Raw genomic sequence first — 18352 nt, forward strand, 5'->3', positions numbered from 1 at the left:
TTGAATACAGACCTACATTATTTCATTTTGGTTGTTGGGGACATGAACATCGACATCGAGACTTCTGGTGCTTGGTGAATTGACGTGTTTGTCGAATGAAAAGAAGAGCAGAGTGTTTTGTGATATTCACGAAGAAATCGTTAAAGGCATTCGAGAGATCGCGCCCTGTCAGCACAGCACCATCGCTCATAATGCAGTTTGGACCACTGTTGTAGTGACGTCCAAGTAGTTTACCTAGTTGATGCCATCGATGCTGAGGATTCGTGCTAGAATTATCTGAAAACGAATAGCTGAAGTATTCGTACTTGGCTTGATGTAGTCCTTTTGGGCAAGTTATTGCGATATTTTTTATATTGAGATAATTTCGCGGGATCCTGGATTTAATGAATTGCCCATATAGTTTCGTTCTTTCTTCTATTTTTTTAATAAGGCGTTCGTAATCCACAGTTTTCTCGATTTTCGTTTGCGACACCATTTTAAAGGAAAGCAGTTTTGATATATGTGTTTTAACTCAATCATTAGTGCATCGTATGCAACATCTGCATCAGACAGTGACAATATATGAGAGAAGGGCTGTACATATTTCAATAGGAAAGCTGTCGAGGGCCTTTTAACCAATGTAGCGATAATAAGACGCCGGACGCCGGTGAATTAGATGCATGTTTAGAGTTGGTATTAGCAATAAAAGCAAATACTGGAAAATGATCACTGATGTCAGTTATCAAAGTTCCTGAAGTTATAGTGCTTTTATCGCTGTTAGTGATCATTAAATCTTAAGTAGATGAAGTGGAACAAGTTACGCGCGTTGGTACAGTAATTATATTCAAAAGAGCGTAAGAATCAAGTAAAGAAGCAAATGCTGTCTGATCTGGTGCGCGGTTCGCATATCAATATTCATATCACCGGAAAGGTATAGCACATGCTCATATTAGGTATAGCATTAGCTACTATAGCCTAATATAAATACCTAGGTTGGATAGAATACACCAAGTTAACCCTTGCTGCCTGCGAAGTCGGGAATAATAGTTGTGCGGAAATCGAAGAATCGCATAGGTGAAACCCCCCGTATTCATCGCTAGCCACTTCCTCTGCACTTCGAATCTCAATCATTGCAAGGTACAATGATGGAACTAAAGCTAATAAATTGGCGCGAACATATGTTTAAGTATGCTGGTCTGTCGGCTTTCTGGAATACCAAATTACATTGTTATTAGAAGCTTTTAGCTGCAAAAAGATATAAATTTGTGAAACGCGAGCGTAACGATCATGTGAAATCATATTGTCGCATCCTCAGGTGACTTCGATGGCTTACATAGTTAAAGAAGAGATTCAGCGGTCACTGGAAGTGCCAGAAGTTCCGGCATTGCCTCAACCACAGCCGCAAGCGATGATCTACGCCGCCGTCACCGCCGTCAAGGACCCCTCCGCGTTCGCGCCAGGGCCCGTAACGCCGCAGTTCCGTCGTCCACCGCCGCCGCCAGCACGCCTGCCAGTCGCCCAGTGCAGCTACCAGAGGAACACGGACATTTGGCGCGCCCCCTCTGCTATCACTGCGGGGAAGCCGGCCATGTCTACCGCCGATGGCCATTACCGTGAGATGGGCCTACGAGGGTTCGCCGTCAACGCGCCGCGTCCAGTGCAAGGTGAACGACCGCGCGACACCGCCGACTACCTCGCCGAGGCCCAGTGGCAACCCCGACGACCCTCACGCTCGCCGTCACCAGGCCGCTACATCTCGCCGCATCGCCGTCAGTACACCGGTCCCATCCGGGGCCGATCTCCCCGCCCTTACCGGGGAAACTAAGGAAGCAACCGATGGAGATGCGGTTGCTGTACGACGCAATGCCGAAGATCCTCCACAGCGGTGGGAGGTACAGCTGACCGGCGATACCCTGGCGGGACAAGAAGCTCTCGTCCACCAAGTACGTCGAGCAGCCATGGCCAGTGGAGTCCTGGAATGAGGACACCACCCACTCGTCCGCAAGATCAACTCGATGGTCTAAATAAATGTTTTTCTCTCTCTCTCCACCGCCGAGGAAGAAGATTCGCGAATCATCACGACGGGGTATCAGCACACCGCCTCGCAAGAGCCTTGACGACAGTACTTCACCGCCGAAAGTAGACCTGCCGACGCGACGTAGCAGCAGCGGAGCAAGCCGACGCACCGTGATCCGACGCCACGACTTAACCGTAACGCCAGACGACGGTCTACCGATCTAGACGTGCTAATCGATGGTAATAGCGTCACCGCTCTCGTCGACACTGGAGCCGACTATTCCGTCCTTCAGTGGCCCGTTTGCCGCCAAGTTGAAGAAGGTGAGGACGCCCTGGCAAGGACCCGATATCCGGACAGCGGGAGGCCACATAATAACGCCGGCTGGAATCTGCACAGCGCGAGTCACGGTTAACAATCGCACTTACCCGGCGAGCTTTGTAATCATGCAGCACTGCTCCAGGGACATCATCCTAGGCATGGACTTTCTAAATCAACACGGTGCAGTCATCGACTTAAGGTCCAATTCGATGACGCTTTCAACGCACAACGCGATACCACCGGATACAAGCATAAGTTACCATGCCTTGAATGTGCTTGAAGAACAAGTCACCGTTCCGCCTCGCTCCAGCGTAATGATTTCCGTCGGTACCGAAGTGCCTGCAGACATGGAGGGCGTCATCGAGGGCGATCATCAGTTACTGCTCGACCGTGAAATTTGCGTCGCTAGAGGAATAGCTGAGCTACGTGCAGGGAAAGCAAGGGTGATGCTCACGAACTTCAGCCCCGAATACAAGCACATTAACAAAGGCACCACGGTCGCTTAAATCGACGAAACAGTACAAGCTAGCAGTGCTTTCGCCTTCACGGATTCCAGTGCAACTGCAACGGCGACTATAGTACCTGAACCAACTTTCGACGCCAATCAGAACCTTCCCAGGCATAAGAAAGAACAACTAAAAGCTCTGCTCCTGCAATACAAGGACTGCTACTCGTCGTCGTCAAAAGTTCGACAAACCCCTGTCGCCAAGCACCGCATCATAACCGACGAAATGTCCCCCCACTCCGTCAGAGCTCGTACCGAGTTTCGGCGCGCGAACGCGAGGCCATAAGGCAACAATCGACGAAATGCTACGCGACGACATCATCCAGCCGTCCAAGAGTCCGTGGGCGTCCCCCGTGGTGTTAGTAAAGAAGAAGGATGGAACCCTGCGTTTCTGTGTCGATTATCGTCGCATCAACAAAATAACGAAGAAGAACGTATACCCTCTCCCGCGAATAGACGACGCCTTGGATCGACTCTACAACGCAAAGTACTTTTCGTCGATGGACCTCAAAACCGGCTACTGGCAAATCGAAGTTGAGAGGGACCGGGAGAAGACTGCCTTTATAACACCAGACGAACTGTTTGAGTTCGAGGTCTTGCCCTTTGGTATTTGTTCGGCACCTGCGACTTTCGACGCGTCATGGATACAGTACTGGCAGGCTTGAAGTGGCAGACTTGCCTCGTCTATTTGGACGACGTCGTTGTGTTTGCTTCAAGCTTCGAAGAACATCTGCGGCGCCTTGAAATAGTTCTTCAAGCAATCAAGACCTCCGGACTCACGTTGAAGCCATAAAAGCGCCGCTTCACATACGAGGAGCTCTTATTTTTGGGCCACGTCATCAACAAGTCTGGAGTGCGCCCTGACCCTCAGAAAACTGCGGCCATCTCTGACTTTCCTCCGCCCGTCGACAAGAAGGCAGTGCATAGATTCCTTGGACTGTGCGCATATTACAGGCGCTTCGTCAAGGACTTTTCACGGATCGCGGAACCACTGACGTATAACTCACGTCGGCCTTCGTCGAGTTCGAGTGGGAGACATCGCAAGTCGAAGCATATCAAGAACTGAAGCGACGCCTGCAATCGCCACCTATACTTGCGTATTTCGACGAAAACGCCGACACCGAAGTCCACACCGACGCAAGCAGCGTAGTACTCGGCGCCGTGCTTGTGCAGAGGACTGACGGACTAGAAAGGGTTGTAAGTTACGCTAGCCGGTCGCTGTCGAAGGCGGAAGCTAATTATTCTACAACAGAAAAGGAGTGCCTCGCTATCATCTGGGCTACATAAATGTTTCGCCCCTATACCTCTATGGGCGGCCCTTCAAAGTTGTGAGCGACCACCACGCCTTGTGTTGGCTAGCTAACTTGAAGGATGCTTCAGGTCGCTTCGCACGATGGAGTCTAAGACTTCAAGCATTCGATATCACCGTTGTTTACAAGTCCGGGCGAAAGCACTTTGACGCCGACTGCTTGTCTCGCGCCCCCGTCGAACCGCCGCCACAGGACGACCAGGATGACGACACTTTCTTGGGACCCATCAGTGCCGACGAATTCGCCGAACAACAGCGAGCCGACCCGGAACTAAGGAGCCTTGTAGACTACCTGGAAGGCACGACCATCATTGTGCCAAAGGTGTTCAGGCGAGGATTGGCGTCGTTTTTCTTGCAAAAAGACATTCTCCTAAGAATAACCTCTCGCCTCTCCGAGCCAACTACCTCCTCGTGGTACCCTCAGCATTGCGTCCAGAGGTTCTGCAAGCTCTCCATGACGACCCAACGGCTGGACACCTCGGTTTTTTTCCGCACGCTCGCGAGGATACAAGAAAAATAATACTGGCATCGCCTCTCTGCCGACGTCGCCCATTACGTAAGGACATGCCGAGACTGTCAGCGACGCAAAACACTGCCGACAAGGCCAGCCGGACTTCTACAGCCATTCGAGCCACCTCGCCGACCGTTCCAGCACGTCGGGATTTGTTAACATCGGGACTTACTGGGGAATTTTCCGGCGTCGACGTCACGGGAATAAATGGCTCGTCGTAGCTACGGACTACCTCGCCCGCTACGCCGAAACAAAAGCCTTGCCCAAAGGCAGTGCCGCCGAGGTAGCCCGATTCTTCGTTGAGAACATCCTCCTGCGTCACCGTGCTCCAGAAGTCCTCATCACCGACACAGGCACGGCCATTACGGCAGAACTAACTTAAGCCATCCTGCGATACAGCCAGACAAGCCATCGCCGGACCACCGCCTACCACCCGCAGACGAATGGCCTCGCCGAGCGCCTAAATGAGACCATCGCCGACATGCTGGCAATGTATTACGTCGACGTCGAACAGAATACGTGAGATGCCATCCTTCCGCACGTGACCTTCGCATACAACACGGCCGTGCAAGAAACGACGCACCTAGCGCCGTTCAACCTGGTCTACGGAAGGAACCCGGCAACGAAGTTTGACGCCATGCTACCGGACGTCACCGACGAAGAAAATCTCGACGTTGCCAGCTATTTTCAGCGTGCCGAAGAAGGTCGACAGTTCGCCCGCTTGTGCATCAAGAACCAGCAGAGGACCGACAGCCGACACTACAATATTCGACGACGCTACGTCGAGTACCAGCCCAGCGACTGTGTTTGGGTCTGGACTCGGATACGCCGACCAGTACTTAGCGAGAAACCGTTACGTCGCTATTTCGGACCCTATAAGACCATCCGACGTATTGGCGCACTGGACTATGAGGTCGTGCCAGACGGCATTTCGCAATCACAGCGACGCCGCGCACGACCTGAAGTCATCCACGTGGTGCGTCTTAAGCCTTTCTACGCCCGCTGACGAGCTTAGGCACTTATTACTTTTTTTTCTTTATTACGCGTCATTTGTTTTCGCTTTCGCGTTTGTTTGTAGCGTCGGGACGATGCTTTTTAAGGGGAGGGTATTGACATGTCTACATGTTTATCTTTCGCCGGTGGCCGCTTTTCACCGGCTAACAAATGTTAAACGTTATCGCTCGGCGCAGATGGCGCCTGCTTCGGAAGCTTCTCGAACGTTATTGATGCTTCTATCCGTCGTCTGTGGTCACCGACGCTCATGTAATCTGATTGTATGAGCGACGCGAATTGTCTAGAACTTTCTGGAAGACACGCGGGCACCAGGAATTAATCTGGAACCTTCGATGACTCAAGTATAAAAGCCGACGCGTTTCGCCGCAGATAGATTTCGACTATCACCGACTGTGTTCGCCACTTTCGTTGTGCTTCGAGTGTAGCTTGCTTTTGTGGGCACAGGTTCGCCCAATAAAGAATCAGTTTCGTCATACACAGGGCCGGTATTTTGTAGCGATGCCTTTCCGGTAATAATGCCTTTTCGCGCTTATCGCGCTTTGTCAGTGGTCGGAGCGACGGTCCGCTCACGTTATCAACGGGATCAGGCGGCCGTGAGTGGTGGACTAGAGTAGAATAAGTCATAATGCCTCACTACAAAATCGCGGCCCAGTTTTACGACTGTTTACTTCAGCGTCACTACTACGTGACAATACGTTGAAGCATTTCGTCCCTCATCGACTTTGGAATAACTACTTTGGTTCCTTTTAGCACCACTCCCTCTATTAATGACAGCTCCGCAGCAAAAGGTTTCATGCAGCCATCAAGATAGCCGCTGTCGCTGATGTAGCGCATCACTTTCTGCAGCTCAGGGTCACTTGCAGTTGCGGCAATTAAGCGGTCAAGAGTTTTTTTCTGCTTACCAGGTGCATAATCATCATACATAATCAGTGGGCCGGCCAGCAGCAGTATCGTCAACATGTTCAGCACCCACTTTTTCTTTGCTATACAAGTTTTGGTGGCCCTGCCCACCGCTTCCACTGCATGGCTGAGACTCCACGGCTACATGCGTGGACCAGACCTTCGAGCCTATGCACCGCGGGAATCATCGGTGGCCCTGCGCCCATAGAGAAACATATATGTAAAGAGCGGACACTCCCGTAAGGCCCTGCGGCCGAGCTACTGCTCAGCCTCCAGTGCCCCGAGCGGCTGGTCAGACGGCTATAATTTTAGCAGAGAAGAAGTTTGGGCGTGTTGGTAGATCATTGTAATTTCAACTGGGATTCATAGCGCTAAAACAACACAAGGACGAGGAAGAACACGGGACGAGCGGTCGTCCCTTGTTCTTCCTCATCCTTGTGTTGTTTTAGCGCTATGAATCCCAGGCTATAATTTTGTCTTCCGAGATTTTGGATAGGGGGCAAGCTCTGTTTTGGTTTCAGTTTCGATAGGAATGCTTACGAATCTGGTTTGCCTTTGGCTGGTGAAATGTTTAACTAAGTCTTCGATAGTGGAGCGAAAAAGCTTTAATATTTAATTTTTAATCATGCCGTACATACAGACGTAATAATCTCGCGGATCCCAACCTTTTTACTGAAAAAACCGCCAAGCTTCTCGAAGAACCTAAGCAAGGCTGAATTAGCTCATGCGGGCTGGAAAAATAATGTTATTATAGCTGTTCTTACTGGAGTTTTTTACCGTTCTTAGCCGCTTTTCCCGAGTTGCACACAATAGGAAGCAGTGGTCCCATATTAAAAAATCTTTTTTTCTTGTTTACATTGGGAAATTGCACATTTAAGAATACTGAAATCACACACTTCATAAAGACAAAGACGCAGGCCAAAGACGCAGTCCCCAACAAGAAGGTTTTAGCCATGAAAGCAACGCGTCAAGTAAAACTGGCACTTGCGTGAACCGGCCCAGGCGCATGCATCATGCATATAGAGTAGGGTAAACAGCCTTCACAAGACGATCCCAAACGCGCATTAAAACTGATCTAGCCACGCCAAATAAAACGTTTCTGTGATGATGTGGGTGAGCCACAGATAACAATAAAAGCTCAGTGTAGAACAATTTCAGTAGCTCCGAATAGACCTTTCCCGATAGCATTTATGAATAATAAAGGAGCCTATGAGAACGAAGGCAGGGAATTATTTTGGCCGTCTAAGCACGAATGCATAGACGGCGAATACGTGGAGGCTCCTGAGGGAGATATACGCATATAGACAACTGAGTGCAAGTTGTATGGGAAAGTCGAAAGGTAATGAACTGTTGGGAATTCACCAAGAACTAAGCAAGGATGTACTCGTCTCATTGCTGTTCACGCGTTATGTTAAGGGCATAGAAAGACGAAGACGACTGGAAAACAGCGAATTAGGGTTTGATTTATCCTACTGCGTGATGGGCAATGGTGGCAACAGAAGGTCATTGGACTGATGTATGCGGACGACATAATGTTATTAGCGGACAATTAATACAAGAGATCTACAGACACTTGCGAATATCTGTGGCAAACGCAGCGACAAATCTAGGCCTTAACTTTCGCACAGAGAAATCAGGAATTGCGACATTTAATGAACAGACGAGTGATTACGTGGTCTCAATTCAACAAGTCATGCCCATAGTCAAGCAATATAAGTACCTCGGCGTATACATAAACGAAGGAAGACTTACTCAAGCATCCACCAAGATAATCTCAAAGTAAAGGGAAAGCGGAATGCAGCAATAATGAAACACAGAGCACCGTGGGGCCACAATAACTATGAAGTGGTGCTTGGAATCTGCAAAAGAGTAATGTGCCAGCGCTAACATTCGCAAATGCCATTCTGTGCATAAAACGGGATATCTTGTCGGGTTTTGGAAGTTAAGCAAAGATCAGTAGGCTGGTTGGCTTTGGGAGCCCGCGGTAAAACCACAAATGAGGCAGTGCAAGGTGACATGGGTTGGGCCTCTTTTGAAGTCAGAGAAGCACAGAGCAAAATTAGTTTTGAAGAAAGGCTCAGGAACATGGATGAAATAAATGGGCGGCGAAAGTGCACAAGTACCTGTACCTGAATAGCGTGGACACAGAACGGAGGAAGAGGTCAAGAAAGTTGGCAACCAAGTACAGGGTAATTTAAAGTGTAAATAGACAACTAGGAGTCATCAGACCGAAAGTGAGATAACGGAGACAGTGAATTGGATGCAAAGAATGGAAGCAAAAAATGGTCATGCAGATTTACATCAATGAGAAGCATGACATTAGAAGGGAAAATCTGTGCGATAACACTAAAGGTCGTGCTTTGTTATTTGGGGCTCGAGCCGCTTGCCTAAGAACCAAAACATATCGGAGCAAATATGCGGAACTAGATGAGGCATGTGTATGCTGCAGTAAAGATTTAGAGACCACTCATCACATCCTAATGAAATGCAAAGGGATTCACCCAGTGAGAACCGTAGACTTCCAGAAGCGCTTGGGTTTAAAATGGAAGGAAACATCAACAAATCAGCCGTAGAGATAAGCAAGAGACGATTAGAGTACTGGTGGAAATAGAGCAGGGAAAAGATGGATACGAACTGATCTCTTAAAACCATAGGTAGCGCTTCAAGGTAAATTTTTGAAAAAGAAAAAGAGGTATACAAACATGCTAGATGAAGAGCGTGTATAGTATACCTCAATAAATCAAGCAGGCTAGGTGACTATTTGTCGCCGCCCCGTTTCAAAGGGGATGCCAATAAATCATCATCATCGACACTCTCTCGAGTGAAGCCGAACAGAACGGTCGTGCCGAGTGGATCTCAGCGCAGCAGGAGCAGCATACCAAAGGATAAGTTCAATTTTTGTTTGTCTTTATTTGGTTGATAGAAGTGTTAGGTTAACCGAGCTATCTACATATATTTTTTCATGCTTTTTCAGTTTCTTGATTATTTGGTTGGGTGTTAGTAGGTAACGATAGTTGTATTTTTGGAAGCGGGTTGTGGCGCACGTGTTGCATGCTGAAAGCAGTGTAGGGCGGCAGTTAATGGAAGCTAGCGGAGGTAGCCGGATAGCTAGATTGCCGTACGGCTCACCGTGGGGCTTTGTTTAGGTATTTTGGCGGCCTTTTCTCGTTAGGTGGGCGGGCGGGCGATGACGCAGCAGGCTAGGTAATCCCATGTCGGAGCGGCGTCAGGTGGGTGGCGGGGACAGTGCGGAGTCTCAGCACTGAGACTCCGCACTGACAGCAGGGAGGGGCACCTAGGGGCCGTAGAACAGCGGGCGAGAGCCGGCGGCAACACGAGGCTCCACAACGCTACAGCGATGTAGCGCGGCAGGCTTCGGGTGGGATGGGACGAGTGGCAGTGGCAGTGGCGTCACCGCGTGTCGGTGGCGCACGGCGGGTGGAGAACCAGCTAGCGCGAACTGCAGGACACCAATCGCAGGCGGGAGGCGAACGTGTAGAGCGAAGGGTCCTGGTGGTGGGGACTCCAACGTAGCGAGGGTTGAGGAGGGCGTCCTTACAAAAGTGAAGGCAGACGGGCGGGTGATGGTGGAGGCCCAGTCAGGGAAGTGCATGGTTGACGCAATGGCAAACGTTCAGAAGGTGGTATGGGACAACATGGAGCACAAAAATCTGGTCGTTATCATGCGATGAGCTGAAGGGAAGGAGCGAGAACCTAAAGAGACAGTTAGAGGTTGGGTTGCCTAAACTCTGAGAAGCCTCTGCGAAGGTGCATGTGACCATATGTGCAATTCCAGAGGTCCATGGCCAGGCTAGCGGGATGGAACGGAGTGTGGTTGAGGCTAACCGGGTCATTAGGGGTCCGAGACGACCACTTCGGTACGGCGTAATGGACGTAAACCGGGACGTGTACGAGTCTCGCTCCCACCCTTTTTCACAGTGATGCTACGGGCAGGAGGGTAGGTAGTAGGATAGGGCGCCAAGCTACGGCTTTTTTGCGGGGGCCCAGAGCCCTGAGGCCCCCAGTGTAGACAAATACGGACCCAGAGAGGCCCCAAGATTCAAGAAACGTAGAGTCTGTAGGAGAAGAAATAGATGTAAGCACCAGGGGCAAGGTTATTTTGACATAGGGTATATTAACATGCAAGGTGGCAGGAATAGGCTGAAGTGGGAGGAGATAGATGAGCAACTAAGGCAGGAAAAGCTGACGGTATGCGGGTTTGTGGAGACACATCTTAGGGACATGGAGCAACCACCCTGTAATCCTGACGATGGATGGGAATATTGCAATAGAACAGAGGGCAGCAGAAAAGGGGGTGGAATTGGGGCATTAACCCACAGAAATATGAATTGGCAAAGGGTCAAAGAGGAATGCAAGGAGCATTTATGGCTAAAAGGGAAAGTGGCAGGAGAGCAGACACTCCTTGGCTTTGTATACCTGTGGAACGGAGCAAATGCCAACGAGGAAAACAAAAAAATGCTGGAATGCATATCAAGTGACATTAATGAGCTAAGAGGAGGGTGCGAGATTGTTATTGACCCTTTTCGCGAAGCAGTTTGTTCTAGAGGAACGAGATGGCGCTATCGGAGGCGCGCCATTGCTTGCCTCAGGCGCAATTCTGCTCGAATCCGAAACCACATCCGCTGCTACCTTGCTACCGTGCGATCAGCAGTCGGACCGCTAACGCACTGTGCTCCGTTCAAGCTGCGAAATGTGGAATGGTAGAGGCAAGACGTGTGCAGTAGTTGGCTGCAAGAACAGCGACTGGGACATAAAAATATGGAATGAATCTGTGTGCGAAGTTCACGGACCGCTACTGCACAAGGACTGTCCGTGTTGCCGACCATTCGCGATGCACGGCTTCCCACAAGGATTAAAAAATGCCGTCGTCCGCCAGCGTTGGATCGCAAATCTTCAACGAAAAAACTTCGACCCCGGAACGTGGGCAAGAGTGAGTACCGCTCGTTACAGTGACCAAAGGTATAGCGGCGCCGCTACCGGCATAGTAAGATTCACGCCGCGTATGACCGGAACCGCGACTTCAGCCTAATTTGCACAGTTTATTTTGTAATGTCGCTTACTGTCACAGCTGAGAATAAGCATTAATATGTCTTCGTTCACGACACAACACGTCCGCTCGAAATGGTTGCCGTTTGCAGTCATCGGCACCTTCATTTCGCCTATCAACAAATAGAAATTCGCCTGGCAAAATCCGTGAACGTCGTTGCTTTTTCTGTAGCTCTGCTTCTGTAAAAAAATGTCTGTTAAGTACTGCGCCGCCAACGAACGACACGCAAGTTTTAGTGCTCAGCCTTCACGGTATATTGAGTAATTATGACGCGTAAGCGTCTCGATCAAGACACGGTGCGAGTCACTTTCCGAGTACCATATCCAACACTTACCACGGTTGTGAAGCAGCCCAATACTACTGATCGAGTACACCACTAAATGAGTCCACACGCTCAAATTATTCAACACATCAAATAATCTGACAGCTGCTCTCCCTTATTGATAACAGACAAGACTGCTTTCTTGCTTCGCCGTTGCTATTCGATAACAAAGTAGGATTAAGAAAACCACTAAGTAAACAACAATTCCAATTTATTTAACAAATAGCCTAAAAGCTTGTGAGTGCCAATAAAACACTGCAGGTTTATTCAAGTCTGTATGTACTTCCTTTCACAGGTGTGTTCGGTCCATTTTGTTGATGGATGTCCCACAAAAAATAACCCATACCCAACACTGCACCTTGGAACACCGGTAATGTGCAATTCTTCATTCATGCTCTCTCGCCATAACTCCTGCTGTATTGAATATATATGTTTTCTTTTTCTGTATTTAAAATTTAGACTATCCATCACAAAGGAAGAAGGCAGTTAAAGCGCCCTGCAACCTGCATGCAAGAAGCTGAGACAACGGTCACCATATGCCCAGCGACAGCTGACACCAGCACTGAACAGCAGACAGCAATGGACGAGCAAGATGAAGGCGACAGTGAACCCTGCTACAGTTACAGTTACATACCAAATAGGTACATTGCTTATGCCACCAATAGCATGTCATTGCTTTTACGCACAGAACTGTTCTTTAGAACTCATTAAAAAATATAGAATCTGCGTTAATGTCGAATCTAGTGGATATACTCTTGACTATCTACAGAAACAGCCAAAATTGCTTTGGTCTGTTCAATGCTAGCATTATTTGTGACCAAGTTCCAAGCTATTTTTGTACAATTCCTGCTTATGATAGTTAATGAGAGGTTAGTGCAAGTAAAGATTTTCTGTTTACTACCACCTGTCTCATTAGCACAAGAAATTTAGAGCCTTTATGCTAGTAAAGTTACATGCTCATTATTATTCTAAAGTTTTTAAATTGTAAGTATTGTAAACTGAGTTCTGTTGTATCTGCAAACTTCACTACACAGGCTGACAGAGGCAGAGGAAACACCAAGGAGCTGCTCGGCCTGCGGCTGCAAATGCCAGTTTCTGGTGACATCGGACAAGGAAGTTCAAGCCACAGCACAATTATCTGAACACACATACAGCAAACATCCAGAACAGTCGTCTGTGACAGCGAACAGGGCTTGTCAAACAGCATTTACTGTCTACTCGACTCTCACTTCAAGCTCCTTCAGGTTTTTTACAGGGCTTTCAAAGGATGTGTTTGATGAATTGGTGAGGTCTCTTGAAGCAACTGCTGAGCAGAACTCATTTGTTTTACCCTTCCAAGATCAGGTGCTGCTGACACTTATGAGGCTGCGCTTAGGGCTGCTACTTAATGACCTCAGTTTCCGCTTCGGTATTTCCACAGCTCTAGTGAGCAGGATTTTCTGCACTATAGTGTCAGCTCTTGCTCACTTTTCTAGAAAATATCTGGTGTTCTGGCTGGCAAGAGAAACAATTAGAAGAACAATGCCTAGCATTTTTGAGGACTATCCGCTAGCAACATGCATCATCGATTGCTTTGAGATTTTTGCTGAGAAACCGGGCAACTTGCTACGGAGAAATCAGACCTACAGTCATTATAAATCCCACAACACTGCCAAAGTACTGCACGTCATTGCACCCAATGGGTTTGTGATGTTCATTTCCAAGCCATATGGTGGACGTGCAAGCGATCGGTTCATCACATTGGACAGTGGCTTTACAAGGTTTCTGACACCAGGTGATGAGATCCTGGCTGACAGGGGTTTCACAATAGGCGACTGTTTACCAATGGGAGTAAATCTAAGGTTACCAAGCTTTTCAAAAGGCAGACAACAAATAAGTGGCCCTGAGCTAGTAAAGTCAAGGCGCCTAGCAAGGCTCCGCATTCATGTTGAGCGGTCTATAAGACGACTTAAATGCTTCAGGATACTGAAGCATTTTCCCGCAAGCATCTTTGCAAAAAAACCACTTGCTAATGATGTACTGACTGCTGTAGCCGGGCTGTGCAATCTTCAGCCACCTTTAATTAAGGACAGAGTGATTTCTGCACCTTCAAACTAAATAAAATAATCCTCATTTTCAGACAGGACATCAAAGAATAATAAGCAGGCAGGCCCTGCCATCATAAAAATGAGTAGAACAGCACAAGTCACAGGCATGTTGGAATACAATTACTGCTAAGTCCTGAAACACCTTTCTCAGTTCGTGCACAATAGTTCTTTTACGACAAAACTCTGTTAACACTTTCAGATGCAATGTACGCAAAGATAGTGCATCAACAGCAAAATCACTGACAAAAGTAATATTTAAAATGGGTTGCATATATCTCGAGACACTTGCGATTGGAATTGTGCTGCAATTTAACATGTGCAAAATGTTTTAGTAAAATGAGTGGGAAGGTAGATGGTTAGGTGTTTTTGCTTGGTGTCAGTATGTAGTTGTATGTAGTGGGTTGACTTCTTTCAATGTGTTTCACAATGTCATGCACCAGGCATAATTTTCAAGCGGCTGAACGAGTGCTTTTCAATACACGAAATAGTTGATGTACGCACATATGGTGTTCCTGTAGCGACTTTTCGCATGGCAGTCCACATTCTGTAATCTTGACAAAACTCACTACAGAACTGAACATTCTTAATCTTTTCTGCAGCTGTACACTTTCTATGATTCTGAGGAGGCAAGAAATGTGGCGAAAGAAAGTTTTCAATCAATAGGTTAAAGTGGCATCTGAAAGGGTTAAGATTAATTATCTGATCAGCTGAAAGTTCCATGCAGCTATATTTGTTTCTAATCAATTACCTTGTGATAATAGGAATCTGTTTTAATGTCCCTTGACATTTCTTTTGAAACAATTTTTTTGTACTTTTAAAAAAGTGTATGCATACTGTTGCTTAGCTTGTGATGTAAACAACTGAAGAAACAGGTGTTGGTTGTGTTCACTATGTAACAATAAAGTTACTACAGATAAGCATGAAGTCTCAGCATTTATTTTCCAAGACTCCTCAAGGGTCATCCAAATTTAGTGTGCACTGTAAATGAAAGCACTGAGTCACTTGCATGAAATGTAGCACTTTCACTGAGCCCTGTCAGTGAGAGCAGGCAGCAGGTGAGCAAAATAAAAGTGCTCCAACTGCGGAACATATGTTTCTAGGAACTCTTTGTCGTAGAGCACCTCAACAACATAGGCCTCCCCTGGTGACCATACGACAAAGTCGCAACGCTCCTTTGACAGCAGTACATCTGGAGCTGCACCTGAAAATAATATTTGTTCTTCCCCTTCTTGCTTAGACTCAGTGTGCCGTCTACGCTGATGACATCATACTGTCCACTGTTGAAAAGTTCCTTAAGGCTCCCATGCTTCTCCAAAGTCTGGGGAGTGGGGCACTTTATCTCGATAATTGTTGGCGAGTCAGCAATTACGCCATCAGGGCTTGCCCCCAACCATGATGTTTCTGGCCTGACAACCAAGCCAACCTCCTGGACCTTGGTGGCTTTTAACTGCTCGTACCACCGACGAGCTTTGGGCTCAGATATTTGCCCATGGCTTCAAAAAAAGAAAAAACAGGTACCATTATTACATCACCAAACATTTCGTCATAACAGATTCACATTCACTTCACAATTAATGTTTCCAGTCTTTTCTTCATTTGGTGATGTAGCATGCATAATTCCCAGCACATTAGAAAGAGCTCCAGCAGCAGACGGCACAATTTCACAACACGATTTTGAGCACAACCATCTGTGCTGTTAAGAGTCCCCTTCAACACCAGGTGACAACTCCCCCCCCCCTCCTCCCCCCCCCCCCCCTTTTAAGCTTCCCACATTTTCTTTTTGAAATCAATTCCATGCCCTTTATTTTTCTTTAGATGAAAGGAAGGAGCATTCACTAAAAGCTACTACATTTAATAGCTTGAGACGATGTATGCTTCCTCAACATGATCAAAATTAACCATTAAGAGACAGGTAAATACAGCCATATTAGAAAGCGAAAGTGCACTGGTCACGAGGAAGAGGTACACTATAAAGAAAGAAAAGTCAAACAGAATTACTATATCCTACATATATATGCACAACTTTCTCGGGTGCCAAACACAACAAACAAGGGCAAACCAATGCTACCAAACACAAGCACCATACACAATACGTTACACATGCTGCATTGTAATAAAACCTTTCCAAGAAAACTCGAAAATAGGAAAATGCACCTTTTGCATTGAACATATACGTGACAAATGTCTCTTAGTGGTATCGTCGTTATGTCGATACCTTGATTCTGAAATGCATTTAGCAATGTAGCAAGCTGGTAACGTATCGTCTGCTTTCCATACGATGGCAACGACTGACAGCCCACCAGTTAGGATTGCAGGTAGCATACATAATATCATTATTTCGAACCTTGCAAGAGTTTGTTGTGTTTTTTTTGTATTTAGTGCATAAAGCGAGATAGTTTGAAATCATAAAATGAAACCACAGTTGCAATGCGCATTTTCTTCAAGAAGTCAGCAGTAAGGCACTTGACACACTAAGCAAATGACATGCTTTTCAAATTAAGAGCTTATTTTTGTTTTCAACTGTTGTCGTCGACCATACAATTTCACTGTAACTAAACATGGAAGAGAAAAAAGTTGTTCAATATAACATTGACTGAAATAGCAACTTGCAGGCAGTACGGCTGCATAAACCGACAGTGCGAGACAATTTGTTGACGACAACGTTCTCACATGGGCATCCTAAGACAATGCATCATAAAAATAAACATTTGGTGTCTTCATTGTTGTTCTACCCTATTGTTACTCTCCAAATTTCAGCCAGTATTTATGCATACACAGCATAGGTCATGAGTATGTCGACTCATACTTGCCCCACACTCATTTCACAGGGACGAGGTAGAGCGCTAATGAGTGGCGAAGAATGTGATTGGACAGGAATGTAAACAATAGTGGGTAAGAGTGCAGTGAATTGGCATCCAAGAACAGGAGTGAGTGTGAACGAAAGTCAGTGCCCAGCGATTTAAACGTGATAGTCTGAGTGCATGGCTGCCAGTGCTTTTTGTGCCACTGGAGAGCTTTGCGTGCCCTCTATAGGACCGAATGCGAGCATAATGGGTCACAAAGGATTTGCTTTCATCGTATACGACAATACACCAGCTCGGTGTTCGCAGTGCCCAATGGTGGTGTGAAAAGTGCCGGCAGACATGCGCTCCGACAATCATGTTTGAATCGCTTAGCACTGTGCATTGCCTGTAAAGATATCAGTGAGTAAGTATGACTGAGTATTGGCTTATTCTACCAACCTATGGTACACAGATATTTTTTTTTTTGTACGACTTGTATTTCACATGGACATTTTCGAGTCACTTTAGTTCCACTAACAGCTTCAACGCAAAGCAGCAAAAGCAAGTGAACCTTAATGAGAATATACAAGTTTACCTCATTGCGTGTCCAAATACAGTCATTATTTCATGTATAATTGACGTACGGCCGAACAATGCATTAAAGAACGTGAAATGCTCAGGACAACTGTAAGGACGTGTAATGCTAAGGTAATCTAGAGATTCCTAAGCACAACAAAAAATAATGTCTCGGGGCAACATGTCTAAAAGATAGGCCTTTGCAGGTTTGTGTTTTATTGTGTAGTGTAACAGGGAGCAGCCCACAGATGCAAGAGGTCTATCTAGTTCTCTTCCTCGTTTTTCTGCATCCCGTTCCTGTCAATAATTTGTCAACAACAAAAGGGATAATAAATGTGGTGTTTAACAACGAGTAGCTTAGCAACATAAATACGCTGACCTTTTCAGTCTTGCTTACCGCTCTAAATTTCAAAAATTTTGGAAAACATTTGCACCATTGTTTAGAGTTTAATTGAAATGTGTATCTCTGAAACACACATCCACAGCTAAATAAGTTGCCTTAAATACCTGTGCTACATCTCACGAGTGCCTCGCAGCAATCTGTAGGCTATGGCTGAGCAGCATTGCGCACGGTCAGTGCCTAGGAGGGAGATACCCAGTAATATCAAGCTGAGGACTCGTTCTGCTTCAATATGTTCAGGTGTATGTATGCCTTGAGAGGGACAATAGCTGCCTGCAACAAGTGATATCCTCTTCCCTGCACCCAAAACACCACCTAACCAAGCTGAAAGTATGCACATGAGCTATTGACAGAAACGGATAGCAGTGAAATGGCCAGGCATGCTCAGTAAATCATAAAGTTCAAGACCTCCAAAGCTGCCATGTGCCCATCAACCTGCTTTGCTAAGGCTGTATCATCCTATGACTTTCACACTAGTACAAGCTACTTGTGAGATTCAGTATGTGATCACTGGATGCACACATATTACTTATTAGAGGTTTGGGTTAACCAAATTTTATCTC

The 18352-nt window shown here is 46.8% G+C and overlaps 1 protein-coding gene and 1 long non-coding RNA gene across 2 annotated transcripts in view; one reads left to right on the plus strand and one right to left on the minus strand.

Moving 5' to 3' along the window:
* LOC119463330 (pecanex-like protein 1) overlaps nt 1-18352 on the minus strand; it is a 232277-nt gene that overhangs the window by 146695 nt on the left and 67230 nt on the right.
* Nucleotides 11090-13102, plus strand: LOC125940410 (uncharacterized). The gene is made up of 3 exons (XR_007463625.1): nt 11090-11504; nt 12239-12584; nt 12978-13102. It is a non-coding gene; the product is annotated as an uncharacterized LOC125940410 (long non-coding RNA).

This window comes from Dermacentor silvarum, chromosome 9 (genome assembly GCF_013339745.2).
Source record: "Dermacentor silvarum isolate Dsil-2018 chromosome 9, BIME_Dsil_1.4, whole genome shotgun sequence".
NCBI classification, from domain to species: Eukaryota; Metazoa; Arthropoda; class Arachnida; order Ixodida; family Ixodidae; genus Dermacentor; species Dermacentor silvarum.